The following is a 20,955-nucleotide window of genomic DNA, read 5'->3' on the forward strand; positions in this document are numbered from 1 at the left end:
GTCAATTTACTTGCTTGTTCAAGGGTTATGTATATAATCTCTTATGTTATTAAATGAAACCAAGGTGAACTTTACAGCCATGGTGGCTAGGCCGATACTTTAGATGGGGCTCCTATTCCAAACAATGTGAGGTCTAATTGGGACTTCACATCAAGGACACCCCTTGTATGTTGGCGGTATCCAACACCGTCAACACAAGGTAAAATCATTTTTTTTTTCTAAAGTTTTACATGGGTGTCCCTTAAAAATAAATGTACAAAAATTAAATAATAATAAAATATTATTTAAAAATATATGCATATAGGGTGTTTTATACAAAAATTTGGGTAGCGAAGGCATCCTCCACAAGCTCATAGTACAAAATCGCCATAGAAGCTTTCTAGCACCTTGTTTCACCTTATGTCTATAAACCAGTGAAATTTCTCAGAGACAACAATAGGAAGTAGTTGAATACACATATTGGATAACTATTCCTATACAATCTCACCAAATTAAGAATACCAAATAAAATGTCTCAACTTATAATTTTTCCCACTGATAGAACTTTTTTGTTGATACAACCCAACTGAACCAGTCTTTGGTCTAGAGCCATGGCCCCAAGGATCAAGGACTAGACTAAAAAGGTTCTTTGACTCAACCATAGGCTTCAACAAAAGGTGAAAGATCTAGGTCTTTTGTTTATATTTAAGCCTATAGAGTTTGTTGGTATGACAATCCAACATAGGCCTATGACAAAGGCACTTGCACCCATTCCTGGGATTGTACTATTCTATTCCATATCTAATCCTTCCACCAAGAAGTAGGGCCTTGAAGGCCCAACATAAGCATAATATTATCATGGAGGATATCCTTGATACACTCAATCAATAACCTATCTTGAAGTGTGACTGTGGCATTCAGTCTTGAGATGAGAGTAAAAAATATCGACAATCTTATCGATGTCTCTTCTAAATGAAAAAAAATGATAGTTGCGGTAATTATTTGCAATCTGTGTGGGATGCCATCTTCTCATTACTTTATCCCATGATAACCCAAAAAAACTAGGAAATTTCATATTGGAGTTGTTTTAGTAGAAAAAGGTGAATTCTTAAAAGCCCAACATTTTTTACAAATTCTTTAATTAATTTTGATTGAACTATGGATTAAATTCATATTTTTTTTTTTTTGACGTGGTGGAAGAGGTCCTATAGATGATGCAGGTGTCAAATAAAGTTAAAAGATGAATTATGCATCTTACTTGGATTGCTCATAGGGAACATTATGCATCACAAACCAATTTTGATTTGAGTATTTAGTTGGTTGCATGTAATGCATCTAATATTGTGTCTCATGTCCATTTCCTTAATTGTCTCCATATCTTCTCTTTGTACTTTGAGAACATATGCTTGCAATGTAATGTGTTTTCATCATTTTTTTGTCATTATATTCATTGTATAGGTTTCTTGGAAGATAGGGGCACTCCAAAAAGCTAAAACAAATTGGAGAAGCAAGTTGAGGAGCTTAGATGGCATTTGCAGTTGGAGAAGCGTATGAGGGTAATTTGTCTTTCATTATTATGTTTTGATTCTATGTAGGTGTTTTTAAAAATGGATGTCTGAAGAATTGAGAGTCAAGACATTGAAAGAGAGGAAATAAATATGAAAAAACCTTAAATTAACAATATGTTTTTAATATTCTAATAAATTATGTGAAAAAGTGTGTACCTACTACCTTGTTATTGGGAAATGCAGATTGCAATAACAATAAATGCATGAGTTTTTGTATCCTTTTCATCATAAGTTTCTTCTTCATTAAAATTATTTGGTCACATTTCTTTTCCATCTACAATGCTCCAAAACATTCTCAGCATAAAAATGTTTCTAATTGCTGTGAGTCTAGCAATATAGCATCTTGAACAAGTCCTATACCTTCCAACTATCTTTATTAAAATTCTCACATTATCCAATTAAGATTAAGTATATAGAAAGAGTCTTCGACCTCCTCAATATGAAATGCAATTGTTCTTTGGCCATTGATAGTACTATTCAATCGTCTTATTTTGGAGCCTCCCCTAAATGTAAAATATCTTTTAGGAGTTCAATGTCTTTTCATCCTATCTTGCATATTTTCCATAAACCATGTTTAGGAGTAGGAGGAGATCTAAAGCTTCTTCACAACAACATCACCATGAAATTGAAACTTGTGCCTTGATCAATGACTACTTATTTACTACCATGAGTTCTACTTCAGCCTTGAATTTTGGGGTAGTTTCCGCCTTGTTTTGCCTTATCTCTAGTTTTCATTCTCTCCCCTAGTGGGAACATCTAAATTCATTTGTGGATCACTCCCCAGGGGCCCATCAGTGTGAGCCATTCACAAACACACCAGGTGGACATTTTAGGATATTTTGACGTTAATGTTAGTTTAAGGATAACTTCACCTAATTTGCAAAAATGTTGAGATTTTCATCACTACTATGTCAAATAATAAGTGAAAAAGTGAGAAAATTGAATTGATTTCATCTAAATATCATCTAGTAGATGTCATCACTAAGCCAACAAACAAGGACAAATTTGAAATCTTAAGGGATACGCTTCAAATTAAAAGAAAAGAAAATGGCCATTAAGGGGAGTGTTAGAAGTTAATGCCAAATTTATACATTGGTCTTGTGTTAGAAATATTGTGATAACATATGAAAGATGAAACATATTTATGTTGAAGATAAAATTTTGGAAATTTGTTGGCATCACCACTATATCAAATATGATCTAGTAGATATTCACTTACCCATAAAAGAAAAGGAAAATTTGAAATGTTTAGGGAGATGCTTGGTAAGAAAGAAAAGAAAATGTCCATTAGGGGGATTGTAAGGATTCAATTCCCATTTTGTATATTGGTCTCGTGTCAACTATATCATAATGTATAGGACAATGTGCACATAATTTACCTATTTTTAGATCACAAGAAAAAAGAGGGGATCGAATGGAAACAAAATTCCAACCCAAAAACTTGCAGTATAAAGAGAAAAGAAACACTAAAGAAGTGCACTAGAACTAAAACAAAACTATGCTAGAGAGAGAAATGCCCAAGCATGAGATATGCAATTTGGAGTATTCCACAAGTCTCAATTGATGTTGCTTGTTCTAAAAATTACGTATATGTAGGCCCATTCTGTGTAGAAATTTTGAATAATTTCATGGTGTTAGTTCATGGTGTTAGTTCCAGTCTTCGCAGCCTGTCACCAGGGATCAAAATGGGCTCTTACTATGTCTGGTTTTCAGAGATGTTTTGCACATGAGCTTCAGTGAAAATCATATCCTAAGTATGTTCATCAAAAGGATCTCGGAATTTTTTTTCCAATGGTATATCACACTCCCATAACTGGCTCCCGGATCAGAAGATATTTTCGAAATGAATGATTGATTCTTGGTTATGCATGTTTTGAGGTCAGTTGCTGCACACAGGGACAAGTTTACAACAAAATAAGTTTGGACAGGAATTTTTCAAAAGTGAAAGAGGTTTCTGTCCACCACATACCAAATAACAAAAACCTCCTTCAGTTTATGCACAGGTGCTACTATGTTGGAGATATGCAGTGATATTTGGAGCCTGCATTAAAACAAAGCAAAATTTTCATTTATTTTACTGTTTTAGTAATTTTAGTGCAGTGCCATTTTACAACAGATGGAAAGTAATTTTGCAAAACCCAAGGAAGTTTTGTTAAACACGAGCCATATAAAAGAAACCTCTTTCAGTTTATTCACAGGTGTCGTGAATTTGAATATGTGACAAGATCTTTACAGCTCATTTTGACAGATTCAAGTTTTTAATGATTTTATGTTTTAGAGATGATTTTGTGGCATAGATTCTGAGAAACTGGAAACGAATTTCTAGAATTTGAGAGAGGTTTTTCTCCAAAATGACCTTATCTACAAAAACCTCTTTCAGTTTTGTAACAGGTGCTATGGTTTAGGATATACGAGTTCATATTCAACACATATTTTCAGAAATTCGGTCCAAGTTTAATGTAACTGATTCTATTTTGAAGAAAATGGTTGAGCTCAATTCCCTTAGTACAAGGATGAGAAAATGTATATATTTTATGAATTTCATAGTGTAGAGGTTCGATTTTTGCAGCAGAGAGGCTGTCTTGGATTTGTGTAAATTTTTTTCCTGAATATCATTTTAATAAAGCAGTCTTTTGCCCTTTGGATCTGGGATTCATCACGGTGCTAATGTTTAGTATGTTTTTCCTATAATTCATTTACACATTATGTTTTTTTTGCCTTGTTACAACATTATCTAAGAAATATTATAGGAATTCATCCGTAATGATGCTCCTTTCATGGTGATTTTGCTGTTAGTTGTAATGGTTGTCTTAGCAGAATTCATCCTTGGCTAGATGCTCTGTTGAGCAACCTCGTGATTCTCTTTCATCTAAAGTTGTTGTTGCAGATTCATCCTTTGTCTGATGCTTGCAGGGCAGCGGGCTTTCTCCCCTATACTTCTCACATTTACAATCTTCACTTGGCTGAACATGGCACTTAATTTGCCCCAGGTTTGTCGGCAGAAACTGACATTGATTCCATAGTCCAAATCATCCTTTCTCTTGCTGTTTCGACCCAAAAAAAATCCAATCACATCCTCTGAGCTACTATACCTAGCCTAAAATCCATATTTGATTCAGTCATCTTGACTAAAATTCACAAGGAGAGAGCCCTCTCCTGACTTGGTAGGGCTAGCTACCAGGTTAAGCTTGGTTTGTGGTTATCCTAGGATTGCCTCCCTTCAGCGTGAGGTCAATCTAGGCTCTAACAAATGGCTAAGGATGTTGAAGGAAGTACAAGTGCCCCCATGTTGAGGTTGATAAGGAACATGCCATACGTGCATGCCATATATGAATTATATATATTTTTAATGCTCATGTACCTATTAGATACAAATTTTAAATTGTAATAGTTGAATATTTAACTGCATACCAATGAAACAAACCGTTAGAAGCATAACACTCCCATCACACTAAACTCTTATGATGTTGATTATCTGATGCCAAATTTCCTACAGAACAAAGGTGTTGGTGTCAAATATCCGACCTCAAAGCATCACCATGTTGAAACACATTATTAACATCTTGGGTGATGGATATCCGACATTAGGCCCATCGCATATCTGAGACATGTTTGTGTCGAATATTCAACCGCCAAGCATCAGATGATTAAATGCATTTTTGGTCATCTTAGGTGTCAGATATTCAATGTGAGTGTCATCAAATATCCAAGGCTTAGTAAAGTGTCGACTATTTGACGAAATCCCACTAATGAAAATTATGGCTCCAATGTTTCAAATAGCTAATGACAATGAGTTGAATAGTCGACAAATATACGTCTTTTACTAGTGGGTGTCCACTAATGTTTATGGAGTCAAGAATTTCAATGTGGCAACATAGTACCTAAGTAAATTTATAGCCTTATTTTCAGTATTAGCAGCAACATTCCACGCCATAACAATGAGTGAAAAGAGTTTTCAGTGGTGAAAGGGCCAACAAAGGGCCTTGAAGGATTCAAAGAAGAATATCAATCAAGCACTAGTTTTGGAAATATTGCACTTGCAGTAGCCCTTCGAAGTGGATATAGATGCAAATTAGTATGCTATGGGAGTGATCTTGATGCAAGTAGGAAAGACTGTATGCTACCATTTTGAAGTATTTCATGGGGTAGTTCTCAACTACCCTATCTATGACAAGGATATCTATGACTTGATGCAATTTGTGAAGAAGTGGAAAAACTATTTGATGGGAAAGGTGATAGTAATCCATATAGATCACCAACTAGTACAATACATGGAAGCCCAAAGCTATGATAAACTAGGAATTACAAGTGGATGGGGCTTCTACGGAAATTTCATGTCATGATCAAGTACAAGAAGGGTATCACAAACAAGTTGGCTGACATGATTTCAAGGCCACCCACATCAAATATCATAGCTTTGGGAAATATTATGCACCTAAAGCCTTTCATTCAAGATGCATACATAGAGGCATACACAAAGAATGATAATTTCAAGGAGGTGTTTCAATAGTTGTAAAGGCAAAGTCATGTGCATGGCAATGACAACACAATTGAATTTCATCTCCAAAGTTGATTACTCTATAGGTTAGATAAGTTATATGATCCTAAAGGTGAATGAATTAAACTCATTAGAGAGGCTTACATCTCTACAGGGAATTTTAGTGTAGGAAAGAAAATTACCAAATTGTAGAGGTATGTGTATTGGCCTAGAACACAAGAAGAGGTAGCAAGGTTCACAAGGGGGTGCATGCATTATTGTATTGGAAATCCTAGTAACAAGAAAGAGGGTCAATACCATCCCATAAACTATACCTACATGTCCTTGGGAAAGAACTTCCATGGACTTTGTGGGAGGTTTACCAATAACTAGGAAGGGACATGACTAAATATTCATGGTAGTTGATATGTTCAATAATATCAATGTTCTAATTCCCTATAAAAATACCATAAATGGGAAAGAAATAGAAAACGTGTTCTTTCAATAGGTTTGGGTGCACTTTGGGATACCAAAGGAGCGTTGTTTCAGAAAAGGACATAAGAAATATTTAGTGCATTTTGGACCACATTATGGAAGAAGATGGACATGAAGTTGAAGAGATTTACAACATTCCATTGACAAACAGTTGGGAAAATAGAAGTAGTCAAGAGAACTTTGGTGCAACTTTTGAGGGGTTACAATTAGAGGCATTTGAAGACTTGGGATGAAAATCTAGTATATATGCAACACTCTTATAATAGAGCAGTCCACACTTCTACTAGTAAGTCCCTATTTGAAACTTGTTTTGTATATTTTCCACCTTCACCTATGGATATTTCATATAGGCAATAAGGAAGAGTGAGGGAGGATCTTACACGAAAGCATTAAGGGTAGAAAACTTTGTTGAGAAGATTAAGAAAATCCATCTATATGTACATGAAACACTGCATAATTCATAAGAAAAATATAAGGCTAGGCATGATCAACACAAAATAGAGAATTCATTTAACGTGGGAGACAAAATTATGGTTACAATTGAACAAGGACAGGCTATAGGGACTTGGTAAGAAAATCAAGGGTTTGTGATATTTTCCCTTTGAGATACTTGAGAAGGTGAGAGATAATGCCTATGCACTTAGTATTCCTCCCATATATGTGCATTTACTTAGTGGTGAATTTAGAGAATCTCAAACTCTATGAACCTTCCATGCTAGATCAGGAAGATGAACAATTTCTACCTTTTGTAGAGGATTTGGTACCAAATGCTCAGGCATAGTTAAAAAAGGATAAATTTTTGTAGAAGAGGTCCATAACTACAAGAAAGGGGAAACATGACCATCGGAAAATTGGTTTGAAAGGACAACTTTTGAGAAAGGCTAAATGGTACAACGAAAAAAGGGTGGATGGAAAATTTTCCCACGTCATTCAGTAAAAGCTTTTGGGGATAAAAATCCTCCCAAAATGGGGATGTATGATTCATATTCAATTATTAAATTATTTTTCATCCATCTTAATGGGTTAAGAGTGGAAAAGTGGAGAAATCAACTCATAGGAGCATTTCTACTTGCAGGTCCTAGTTTGTCGAATTACATAAAATGATGTTTTTTTGGGGTAGAACTTGCCACTTAAGCATATCACCCCCTAACGTTATTCTACACATAGAATCACTTTTTCAATTGCACCAGAATTGCCTCAATCAAAGTCTGTATGCAAAAGTTATGCCACCTGGAAGTTGGAATTCCTGTTTTGTCCACCATGATTCAAGAGAATTCCATGTTAACCCCCATAATTCATGGAAAAGGGAATAACCCTGTGATCATGATGAAGAAGACTGTAGAAGAGTCTATATTGTTACTCTAGTTAAGGGTTGAAGGAATTAAACTTAACCACTAATAGGCTATCAAGTTGTGTTATCAGCAGATCACTAGGAGGAAAAGGGGTTCCATTCTATTGGAGTGCATTTTGTTCCATAGATGAGTAGAGTATCTAAAACTGGATAGAGGGAGAGAAAATAGGGATGGTTTATGTATTGTAGTAGCTCATCGTCCACATGTCTCACTTCTTTGTACTTGCATCCATTTCAATTCAGAGAAAGAGAGAGCAAAGCAATCTCACTTTCCAGTTGGGGTTTCTCTTGTAAAGATTTCCCAAGCCATATCTTGTGTTATTATGGTTGTGAATGATTATATCTGTGCCTATTCTCTATTTTTCATATTTCATATATTTCATGAATAATCACAACACAATAATTAATGAATCCAAAATTCTAAGGACCAATCAACCCACATACTGTAGATTTTGGATTTTCATTATATCTTTAGTAGATCTATTGTGAAGAACTATCTAGTGGAATATCAAACAACAATTTACGAATCATTGCATGAAATTTTTCAAAAAGTAACTTGAAAAAGATATTTGAACAAGAGACATTTTACTAGATGAAGTAACTTTCAACCAAGTGAGCTAGTGTAAAACATATAAAATACTAATGAAAGAGGATGAGGGTGTTGTTGTTGGAGCTTCATCTCGAAGTGTGTGTTTGCAAAAATAACCGTGCTCATCCATAAACAAACATTTACAAAAATCAACAATAATGGGGTTAGATATTGGTCAAACTACCTTGAAAATGAAAATTTTATCTCTTTTTCTGATTTGCTGAGATCGCACAAAGCACATGGAAAAGAGAGTATGTAGAGAAGAAAATATTTTGTGGTTTGTTTCAAATTTTATTAGATCAATTAGAGCACACGAAAAAGAGCATACATAAACCAAAAAGAGCAACAAAATGGGATTAAAAATAAAACCTTGAAATATGAACTCTATAAAAGAAACTTGAAAAGGCTCAAGGCAATTTTGTTAATGCAAATGAATTTTTTTACGTAAGAGAGTTTTTGACAATATATAATCAGCAATGACCCTCCACAATTTTTCAATAGATATCATGGACAGATAGATTGTTAAGCCACTGATAAATAGGCATTGGTACCAAGGAAAATATGAGTCGTCAAATCACTCCATGTATAGAACATATCATGATTGTTGAGTTACAATGAAACTAATGCACACCTAAGAAACACATTAAGAGACACACATTTACCTAATAGACACATTAAACCAAGTTGACAATAACTAACTCCTAAGCGTCTAAATATTCTTACACTAAAATACCTTAGCACAAGAGAATTTATAAAATATGTAGATGAATAATGTCAAGGATGAAAAGAACTTTCTCTTCCTTTACTCGACCTAAAAAGAATCAAATCTATTTTTCAATTTTTTTTTAATAAAAGTCAATTCCATAACTTATTAACTCATTAAAAAATTTAAAACTGATAATTTTTTTTTTCAAATTAAATGATCATATAAACAACTTGATAAATCAAATTACTTCATTTAGATTGATTGGTTGGATCAATTAAAATTACTTTCGTTATATATATATATATATATATATATATATATATATATAGGAATTGGGAAATATGTATTATTAAAATGGTTGTAGATCAACTTATAACATTGTAAGTGCATGCTTAGTATTTATCTGATTCACAATGAACAAGTATGTCCAAGAAATCAAATGCACACACGTAAAACAAGAATTTGGAAATTGGTATTATCAAAATGGTTGTAGAAGAACTTGTAGCATTGTAAGTACATGCTTAGTGTCCATCTAATTTTCAAAATGTATTTACTGTGATAGATCCTAAAAAAGACGCCTATAGTATTAATTTCTTTAGAAAACATAAACTAAAAGACAGAATGATGACTTGCTACTTCATTAGCTCCATTGTTGTTGAAAATTGGAGCTTGTTCTATGATGTCCATGGTTTTGATCATATATGCTAATGTGTTCTCTCCCTCATTATTCCCTTGCATGGATACTTGCTAATTTGATGCCATTGAGAGAGATTCTTTGTTCTCTATTTCTACCATATGCTTCATTTGATTACAATTTGTCTCCAAGATAGAAAATTATTGCTTTACCTTCAAAGGTGTATTAATAATTTTTGTACATCAAGTCATATATTATTGCTCAAAATCCTTGTATTTTGAGACTAGAGAAAAGATTGATGCATTATTTCCTTGGATGTTTCCTTGTGAATCCTTAAAATTCTTCTAAATTCCATGAAATCTTAGGATTCCATAGTGAGGAAACATGTTGATAACAAACTGTCCTCAAACTATTTTATGATATTGTAGGGAAACTCAATTTCCAATATTTAGATCTTTTCTAAATTCCCTATTCCCCTTGGTGCTACTATAATAGAAATATCCTTTGGCTTAGATGAAACAACATTAAACTAAACAAAGAGATGGGGGAAGCCACCTTTAGGATGACACAAAGCATGTCTTGGAAAGATTTTAGAGAGGAGAGGCAAGGCTAAAACCTTATAGCTCATATAGTCAACAAGGTGCTCGAAAATTCTCTATCCAATTAACCACATCATGTAGCTATAACATATGACAAGTAATCAAACCCAAAAAAAAAGCTAAAATCACTATGCACCAAATCAACCCTAAAAAAGAGAAACTAAAAAAAGTTGTGAAGAAATAGCAGTTGATTGTAAGCAAACTTGAAAAGAAGAAAATAAAGAAGGTCAAATCCTTTTCACTTGAAAGAGCTACAAGTAAATGTTATCCCACTTGCATTGGAGCAAATTAAAGCTATCACTGCAATACTAAGTGTTGATGCACATCAACGATTTTAAAAATTTTGCAAACCATTGCATGTGTCTTCCTATCCTAAACTCCATTTATACGAGTGTTGCGTGACATATTCATCATGAGCCTCCATGAAATCAAAACCAAAGAAAAGCCTACCCTCTTTATCTAATAACATTTTCGCTCATTTTATCTTCTAAACCTATTGGTGCAATTGTAACATGGTCTATCTTGTTTATCTCTTATAAATCTAAAAGCAAAATAAGAAAAATAATATATATAAATATTTATTGCAAAAAAAATGCCTTTCACCCTGTATTATAGGGTTGAGTGAGATGTATATTTGTCCCTACATTGTAATCTTTACCTTAGCTCCCTCTCTTTTTATAATTGTAAAGATCCGAGGGAATTTTTTTGCTCGGGAGGTAAAGAGAAGAGAGAAAAGAAAAGGAAAAATAAAATTATGTTTATCAATTATTATATTTCGGGCTTTAACGTACCTCAACCACTCCAATGCATGCATGCTAATAATGCAAAGCGGCCCCAACCCATAAATTCGAAACCCACAGGTTGTCGAGAGGGATCCCTTGCGAGTAACTTCAAATATATATATATATATGTAACATGTGGGAAATGGCAGTTTTATTATTGGAAGACCAGTCGCTATGCTTTCGTAGAGACACAACGCAACTGTTACTATTGTGCACACTTACAAGTTACCAGAATGAAGACTGTAGAGTCAGAGATACTCATGCAGAAGTCTGCACATACCTATCAAAGCTTCCTGGCACTACTTACACGAAATGCTTGAAGGGTCGAGACCATGTGACCAAGACTCCAACAAATATTATTTCTGAGAGGATGAACAACAGATATTATGACTACTCCGATGCAGGCATCGCCACCACATATAAATTTATATTATGACTAAAAGTCCAGTAGGCATAATAATGAAGCGTTAAACAAGTTTAGATTAAGTATGAAACAGACCAAACGAATGCGACCACCCCGCTCTCATCTGACTATCAATCAAAGATTATCGAAGCCACTCATTCGCTAAATTTTTTTATCTCATTCAATCCAAATGATTAAGATTTTAATGTTATGATAAGATTACATCAAACAACAATTAAAGAAAACAAAAAAATGATTAATGATTAAGATTTTAATGTTATGATAAGATTACATCAAACAAACAATTAAAGAAAACAAAAAATGATTAATATGCATAATATGTCTCTATTTATTTAACAGATTTTTTTGAATGTTTCATTATTTAATTTTCATAGAAGTATTGTGGTGAATTCTTTTCTTAACATAAGGTTAAGGTTCTTAAGTTTTTGTTTTCTTTTTTCTTTTATTTGTAAGGGTTACTAGTTGTAGGATTCTTTCTAACCAGTTGTAACCCTTTAACAAGTGAGAGGGTTGAGTTGCACCATTATTGGCGTTGATTCAATTCCCACTTGTGTGGCTATAAACCTTGGGATAATGTTCCTGCTTACTTCTCATTAGCGGCTGAGAAGTTTGAGATGTTGCTGTGGTGCTAGAGCGACACCTAATCGTAAAAACATCAACACCAAGAGCTACCATAACTTGGAGTGTGCTTGAAAGGGTGAAGAGTCCCTTCTCATTTAAAGTTGAGCCTTAACAATGACACTTATGCATGATTGACACCTATTGGGTGATTAACTTCACACTTATATCAATTCAAAATCTTAAGGGATGAAATGGGTGGTTTGATATGCATTAACCAATAGTACTCCTAATTTTAATCTTATTGCGTTATTTTCCATTGTGTTTCCTTCATTCTTGTTATTGCAAAGAACCTAAAAGCATGTGATTTTTTAAATCTTTGAGGTCTCATAATGCACTTTGGAAAAGATAGAACTAAGCCTATAATCCATTTGAGTTTATTTTTATCATAACTCCAATAATTATAATAGAATCCAAAATTACATTTAGTTATGAAATATTATTTTCCATTATTAAATCTAAAATAATTAAACTTTTACCTAGTTGTTTATAAAGATTCCAAAGATTCCCAAGCCTGAGGAGTATAACATTTGTAACGATCATCTAAGACTAAAAAATAATAATAAAACATTTTCATTAATTTCTAACGTCTCTCTCAACACCATTACATTTTAAAGGATTGGTCTAGCTTTCTCTTCACCTATGTTTTTCACTTCTTGTCTCTGAAAATGGGTGAAGGGTTCACTTGAAACTTCTGACTTTTCGTCCATTTTTAACGCAATTTCTCCAAAAACATTTCTTCTCGTTATGAATTACAACTGTGGAAATTTACATAAAAATAAAAAAAAATCCCCACTCCTATTACTAGTTTTCATATATATTATTAAATATTATTATTTCTAAATCAATATTTATTCTATACAAATGAATTCTTTTATACATATAATTTTGTTAAAAAATCGTATTCAAATAAGGTTATATAGTTAGCGTTTCTTGTCACTTAATTTAATTATTGAACTTTGAAAAGTATGAATGGACTCCCAAATTTAAAAAAGGCCTTAGTTATTCTATGTCTTTTATATTAAATGTTTTTATTAATTGGTTATATATATATATATATATATATATATATATATATATATATAGTTAATCTTACAATAAAATTGTGGAATTTATTTCATATAAGAGTTTTACATGTGTTTTAAATGTCATAGTTTACTTTTTCAACTCTTTAAAATTGAATTTGTTTAGAATTTTGCATTGTTTTGTTGTGAGTTTTGTTTTATGGGTTTTTTTATATAGAATTGTGAATTTTATTCTATGGGTTTTTTATATGGAATTTATATATATGTACTCAAATGCACATTTTATATAAATACACATGTTGCTTAGTAAAAGAAATACACATAACCATTATTTGTAAAGCTGTGAACTTTATATAAAAAGTAAGTATTAAATACTAAATCATTGACATCTTTACCAATAAGAAGCACCAAAAAAACATTGTATATGTTCAAATTAGTAAAATATATATCTACTTAACATAGTTTGTTTGCAAAATACACATAAATAATAATGACATATAGCCTCAATATACAACATTGATCAATCAACCCATTAAATGTGCAACCATTGCAACAGATACAATAAATGTAATATCTATATATCCTAATAAATGTAAAATGTGGTTAGCGTAAAAATGTATAATATAATATATTTAAGTTTTCTATAATTTAAATGTTTTGTAATTGTGATATTTTCTCTCACTCACAAATAAATGAAATAAAAATCAACATTTAAAAAAAATTCAAATTATAACAAAACTATTAAAAAAACCTATATTAATGGTTACATTAAAAGCAATATCTTTAATTATTCAAAATTATAATTATAACTAAAGAATTTATAATTAAAATTCAATAATAAAGAATTCAAAATATTCAAAATTACAAAACAATTGACCTAACTAAACCTCCGTGAATACATACTTTAACTATATGCCTATAGTTTTATATTTGCATCACTACCCTTCATGAATAAATACTCTTAACATGGATTTCATAGTTGGGCTTGGAGATATCCTCATGTTCAAAATGTTTTGATGGATAAAAGGTAGATTTTACAAGATGATTGGATGGATAAATATGAATAAATATTTTAACTATATACTTATATTTTTATCATTACCCTTAGTGAATAAATTCTCTTAATATGGATTTCATAGTTAGATATGGAGATGTTCTCACATGTTCAAAATGTTTTGTTGGATAAAAAGTAGATTTAGCAAGATGATTTGATGGATAAATAGTGGACCATGTTATTAACTATTGTCTAGTTTCATTCTATTTTTAGTTTAGTTGTGAACATCATATCACTTATAGTTATCTAGTTAAATATCTGTTTAGTTTAATATTGATATGATTGTGTAATACAATATTTATTGTGAACGAATAATTAAAACACGCTGTTTTGGTTTCTTAATAGCTACATTATAGTTTGAGTTTAATTTTGAAGATGATGTTACTTACTGGTAAGGTTATGACTTCATTGTGAGGTAATTGTGAATATGTTTTCAGCCTTATTAGGCAATTATATGATGTGAGAGTACACTCTTATTATGCTTGCACTTATACCTTGTTGTAGCAAGTATAATAAGGAAAACACTTATCCTCATCCTTCAATTCATTTAATTTTGAATCTAAAATAAATTAATTACTGAAAATAGTGAGCATTAATACACTTTCTAGTATCGACATTGCAATAAAATTCTCAATTCATAATCGAATGAAAATTAGCTAAATAATTTTGAATGTTAAAAAATAATAATGAATATAATATTTTATATAAAATAATATAAATTTATCATCAATATAAACTAATTAACAGTAAATGCATTAAAGAATGATCTATACAATTAACATTTCCACATCAAGGACAATAGCAAGACTCGTTCTACTTTGTGTAGAATACAATCAAAATCGAAAAATTAAAAGCGTGGCTTTGTCTTAAAGCTTCTTTATAAAGAAGTCGAGATCATTTTCATACAACTAAATTGTTATTACAAAAGTAAATTAAATATTCATTGGAGTATTAATGATGGTTGTCTTGTTTAAAAGTCAACTGTCCTCTCACATCGATTCAAAAAATGTTTGATAGAGAAAACATTTTATTGTTTTAATCTATTATTTCTTTGATCAAATTCTCTGTGCACAAATCCCTTAGAGTCAGTGCTACACAACTTCAACAAATAGGCCATGAAGGCCGAGAATTTGGCCTCAAATGCCTAGGCCAAATATAAGTTTATAACTTCAACAATTTTTTGGAGGTTCTTGCGTGCCTTCCATTGATTTCAATTGACCCATTCCATTTAAATGTAACGAAAATTGGGCGCAATGTATTGGATGCAATATGGGGAATCAAGAATCTAAGCTTGGGTGTCAAAGCCCTAATAGAAGAAAATTTGAAAGCTTTATTTCGATAGACATTTCCTGTCTCTCTAGAGGAGGAACTCCACCAGCTCCGCTGCCGGAACTCTGTACATTTCGACTGCGAAGATCGCCGAAAAATGTGATTTATGTACATTTCGACTACGAAGATCACCGAAAAATGTGATTTATGTAGAGTATTCAGTACTGTAAATACAAACTTTGTACATTTCAACAAAAAAAATTCATTTGTATCAAGAGTATTCATTGTTGTTAGTACACAAAATTTATTTCGAAATAAAACCATAACCAATAAAATATAAAAAAACACAAAACAAAATATTTTTTGTTTCCATAATTTTCGTAATCTTCACATTAAAAAGTGATTTTTAATTTTAGTCGATGGCTAACTAATTCGATAATCAACAACTTACCACATGCGTAATACCCGCCAGCAGGATATATAATAATAGTTCTTATATACTTTATTATAATATCTTGCGTTAAGATTATCACTGACATATATAGTGCCTCAAAACATTTATAATAATAATAGAAACTTATTTCATATTAAAATATGACCGACAGATAATAATAAATTATTTATTACTAACTGTTTTTAAAAGCTATTAAAAATCTTTTTAAGCACGCAAGGACTGAGTGATATCTTTCCTAGATTTGATTGGATTGACTAATCACCGACTTATAATAAAAATGGACTTTATTATCTTACGAAAAAATAGTATTATATTTTATCTGGTTTCCCACTACCCGTTTATGAATATTTATAAGTTAAAGAGAATGATAAAGTTAGTTTTATATATATGTGTATATATATATATAAAAGCTGAAAAAATCCACAAAGTAAACCCAATAATCCGGAAAATAAATCTTTGTAAATTAGTAGAATTTTATATGAATGCCATGTCACTGAACATATATCTAATTACAAAAGGTAATTACACTTATCATAAAAGGGATTTACAGTTTGAGTGGGCTTAATGGTTAAGAGTATGTGTTTCCTCTGAAGAGGTCACAAGTTCAAAACCAGAGGGGGTAGAGTATGTATGCTTTTGTAGACTTAGTAGTTAAATCACTGTGCAGAGGTGGGTCCCTTGTCCCACAAACAAAGGAGTCTCATACACCAATTTGGTGTCTAGCTTGGCCGTGACCTTAAGATTGGATAATAATAATAATAAATAATTTTAACATGATAGGTTGTTTACAAATGAGTGCACATTTTTATTAAATATATAAAATAATAATATTTTTTTTTAGCCAAATGAATTAGTAATTGGATTGAGTTAGGGTTGATTTTAATCGTTGTTATTATATTTCTTGGGTTCACCAGTTATCTTCTTCTTTGTAAACCAAATTACTTCTAGGGATTTAAAAGTTTACAAAATATTTTATATAATAATAATTGTGAACTAAACTATACCTAAAAATATAAAACATTTTATATATGTATAAAAGTTATTATATATATTTTTTTATAAATAAAATTTCTATTTAAATATTAAGAAAAGAAAGGGTAGCTGTGGAATAATCTTTAATGTTGAAAGAAATTGTGAACATAATTATGCTTAGATGTTAAGTTATTTTTTAAGAATCAAGTTAAAGCATTGATATATGGATTACTAATCTTAAAGTGAATGGATATCTATTGTAATGAAAGACTTGTTTATAATTATTCAGCAAGTTCAAAGCCCTTTAGTTTTACAAGATTCTATATTTTTTGGATTGATTCTAATAATTCAAGACATGTTATATTTTTCTCATTCCATTGAATTTTTTTGTCCAAAAATGAGGCGACTCCCTCTTTTGAGTATTTACCTTAAGTCCATGCTTTCAAACTTAGGAAATGGTATGCTTCTCATTCAAATAAGAAGTGGAAAAGGAAATTCAAGTCATTGTGTTGAGAGTTCACTCAAGTTCTCTTCAATATATCTCATCCACAATATTCTAAGCATGGTAGAAGGACAACATTTAACCTAAAAAGGAGACGGGTATTCAATGGAGCTGACATATGTTTGATGAGTTATAGTGTAGGTTGGATATCATTCTTGGTGATCCTAGTATTATCTTAGCCCACACCTCTTATTAATTAATTTGGTATTGGTGTGTTTTTTATAGCTATTGTGACCTCCATAAATAATGTCCATGAAATTAGGTATGTGAAACACTGCATAATTCATACAAAAAATATAAGGTCGGACATGATCAACACAAAATAGAGAATTCATTTAACATGGGAGACAAAAGTATGGTTACAATTGAACAAGGAGACGTTATAGGGTCTTGGTAAGAAAATCAAGTTTTTGTGATATTTTCCCTTTGAGATACTTGAGAAGGTGAGAGATAATGCCTATAGACTTAGTCTTCCTCCCATACATGTGCATTTACTTAGTGGTGAATTTAGAGAATCTCAAACTCTATGAGCCTTCCATGCTAGATCAGGAAGAGGACCAATTTATACCTTTTGTAGAGGATTTGGTACCAAATGCTCAGGAATAGTTAAAAAAGGATAATTTTTAGTAGAAGAGGTCCATCTACAAGAAAGGGGAAACATGACCATTGGCAAATTCGTTTGAAAGGTCAGCTTCTAAGAAAGCCTAAATGGTACAATGAAGAGAAGGTGGATGGAAAATTTTCCCACGTCATTCAGTAAAAGATTTTGGGGATAAAAATCCTCCCAAAATGGGGAGGTATGATTCATATTTAATTATTAAATTATTTTCATCCATCTTGATGGGTTAAGAGTTGAAAAGTGGAGAAATCAACTCATAGGAGCATTTTTACTAACAGGTCCCAGTTTGTCGAATTGGGGTATGAAACCTTTTCAAAACTAGTTTGAGGCATAAAATGATGTTTTTTGAGAGTATAACTTGCCACTTAAGCATTTCACCCCCTAACATTATTTTACACATAGACTCACTTTTCCAATTGCATAAGAATTTCCTTGATCAAAGTCTATATGCAAAAGTTATGCCACCTGGAAGTTGAAATTCCTGTTTTTTCCACCATGATTTGAGAGAATTCCATGTCAACCCCCATAATTCATGGAAAATGGGATAACCATGTGATCATGCTGAAGAAGACTGTAGAAGAGCCTATATTGTTACTCTAGTTAAGAGTTGAAGAAATCAAACTTAACCACTAATAGGCTATCAAGTTGTGTTATCACTAGATCACTAGGAGGAAAAAGGGTTCCATTCTATTGGAGTGCATTTTGTTCCATAGATGAGTAGAGTATCTAAAACTTGATAGGGAGAGAGAGAAAATAGGGATGCTTTATGTATTGTAGTAGCTTATGGGCCACAGTTTTCACTTCTTTGTACTTGCATCCATTTCAATTCAAAAAAAGAGAGAGCAAAGCAACCTCACTTTCCAGTTGGGGTTTCTCTAGTAAAGGTTTCCCAAGCCATATATTGTGTTGTTATGGTCGTGAATGATTACATTTGTATCTATTCTCTATTTTTCATATTTCATATATTTCATGAATAAGCACAACACAATAATTAACGAATCCAAAAATCTAAGGAACAATTAACCCACATACCGTAGATTTTGGATTTTCATTATATCTTTAGTAGATCTGTTGTGAAGAACTATCTAGTGGAATATCAAACAACAATTTATGAATCATTGCATGAATTTTTTCAAAAAGTAACTGAAAAATATATTTTTGAACAAGAGACATTTTACTAGATGTAGTAACTTTCAACCAAGTGAGCTAGTGCAAAACATATAAAATAATAATGAAAGAGGACGAGGGTGTTTTTGTTGGAGCTTCATCTCGAAGTGTGTGTTTGAAAAAATAACCATGCTCATCCATAAACAAACATTTACAAAAATCAACAATAATGGGGTTAAATCTTCGTTAACTTACCTTGAAAATGATTTTTTTTCTTTCTTTTTCTGATTTGCTGAGATCACACAAAGCACATGGAAAAGAGACTATGTAGAGAAGAAAATATTTTTTGGTTTGTTTCAAATTTTATTAGATCACTTAGAGCGCACGGAAAAGAGCATACATAGACCAAAAAGAGTAATAAAATGGGATTAAAAATAAAACCAAAATATGAACTCTATAAAAGAAACTTGAAAAGGGCATGTTTGGATTGTATACCTTCATATCTAAAGAAAAAAAAACATCTCTGGGGAAAATTGAAACCCTTTCCCAGTAAATGAAAGGAATCCTTAAATAAAACCCCCAATTCAGACACAATGGAAGTTTTTTTCATACAAAAAATGTATAGAAATAGGTCTTTGAAATGCAACAACATGGATCTAGATCTCAATCAACAATGGGAGCAACTCTTCATATGGGCTTTGATACCATGTTTTGGAAGATGCAGTATTCCATATATGACAAACACCTTTAGTAACCACTCAGAAAACTAGGTCAAAGATTATAAAAAAATATTTTTACATGGTTTAAACCCTCTAAGAGAGAAACACTCCATTAACCAACCAACATGGCCACTTGAGGCAATTTTGTTTATGCAAATGATTTTTTTTACGTAAGAGATTTTTTGACAATATATAATCAACAATGACATCCCCTACACCACCCCCCACCCACACCCACAATTTTTCAATAGAGATCATGAACCAATAGATTGTTAAGCCATTGATAAATAGCCATTGGTATCAAGGAAAATATGAGTCGTCAAATCACTCCATGTCTAGAACATATCATGATTGTTGAGTTACAATGCAACTGATGCACACCTAAGAAACACACTAAGAGACACACATTTACCTAATAGACACATTAAACCAAGTTGACAATAACTAACTCCTAAGTGTCTAAATATTCTGACACTAAAATACCTTAGCACAAGAGAATTATAAAATATGTAGATGACTAATGTCAAGGATGAAAACACTTTCTCTTCCTTTACTCGACCTAAAAGAATCAAATCTAATTTTCAAAACATTTTTAATAAAAGTCAATTCCATAACTTATTAACTCATTAAAAAATTTAAAACTGTTTTTTTTTTCAAATTAAATGATCATATAAACAACTTGATAAATCAAATTACTTCATTTAGATTGATTGGTTGGATCAATTAAAATTACTTTCGTTAGTTTTATATATATATATGTGGAATTGAGAAATATGTATTATCAAAATGGTTGTATATCAACTTATAGCATTGTAAGTGCATGCTTAGTGTTTATCTGATTCACAATGAACAAGTATGTCCAAGAAATCAAATGCACACACATAAACCAAGAATTTGGAAATTGGTATTATCAAAATGGTTGTAACTGGTCTTCCAATAATAAAACTGCCATTTCCCACATGCACGATGGGAAACTATCTTACTCTATATATATATGATTTCACTTTATTCA

The sequence above is a fragment of the Pinus tabuliformis genome, chromosome 3_2 (genome assembly GCF_031772625.1).
Source record: "Pinus tabuliformis cultivar Carrire ecotype Pingquan chromosome 3_2, CPIR1, whole genome shotgun sequence".
Lineage (NCBI taxonomy): Eukaryota > Viridiplantae > Streptophyta > Pinopsida > Pinales > Pinaceae > Pinus > Pinus tabuliformis.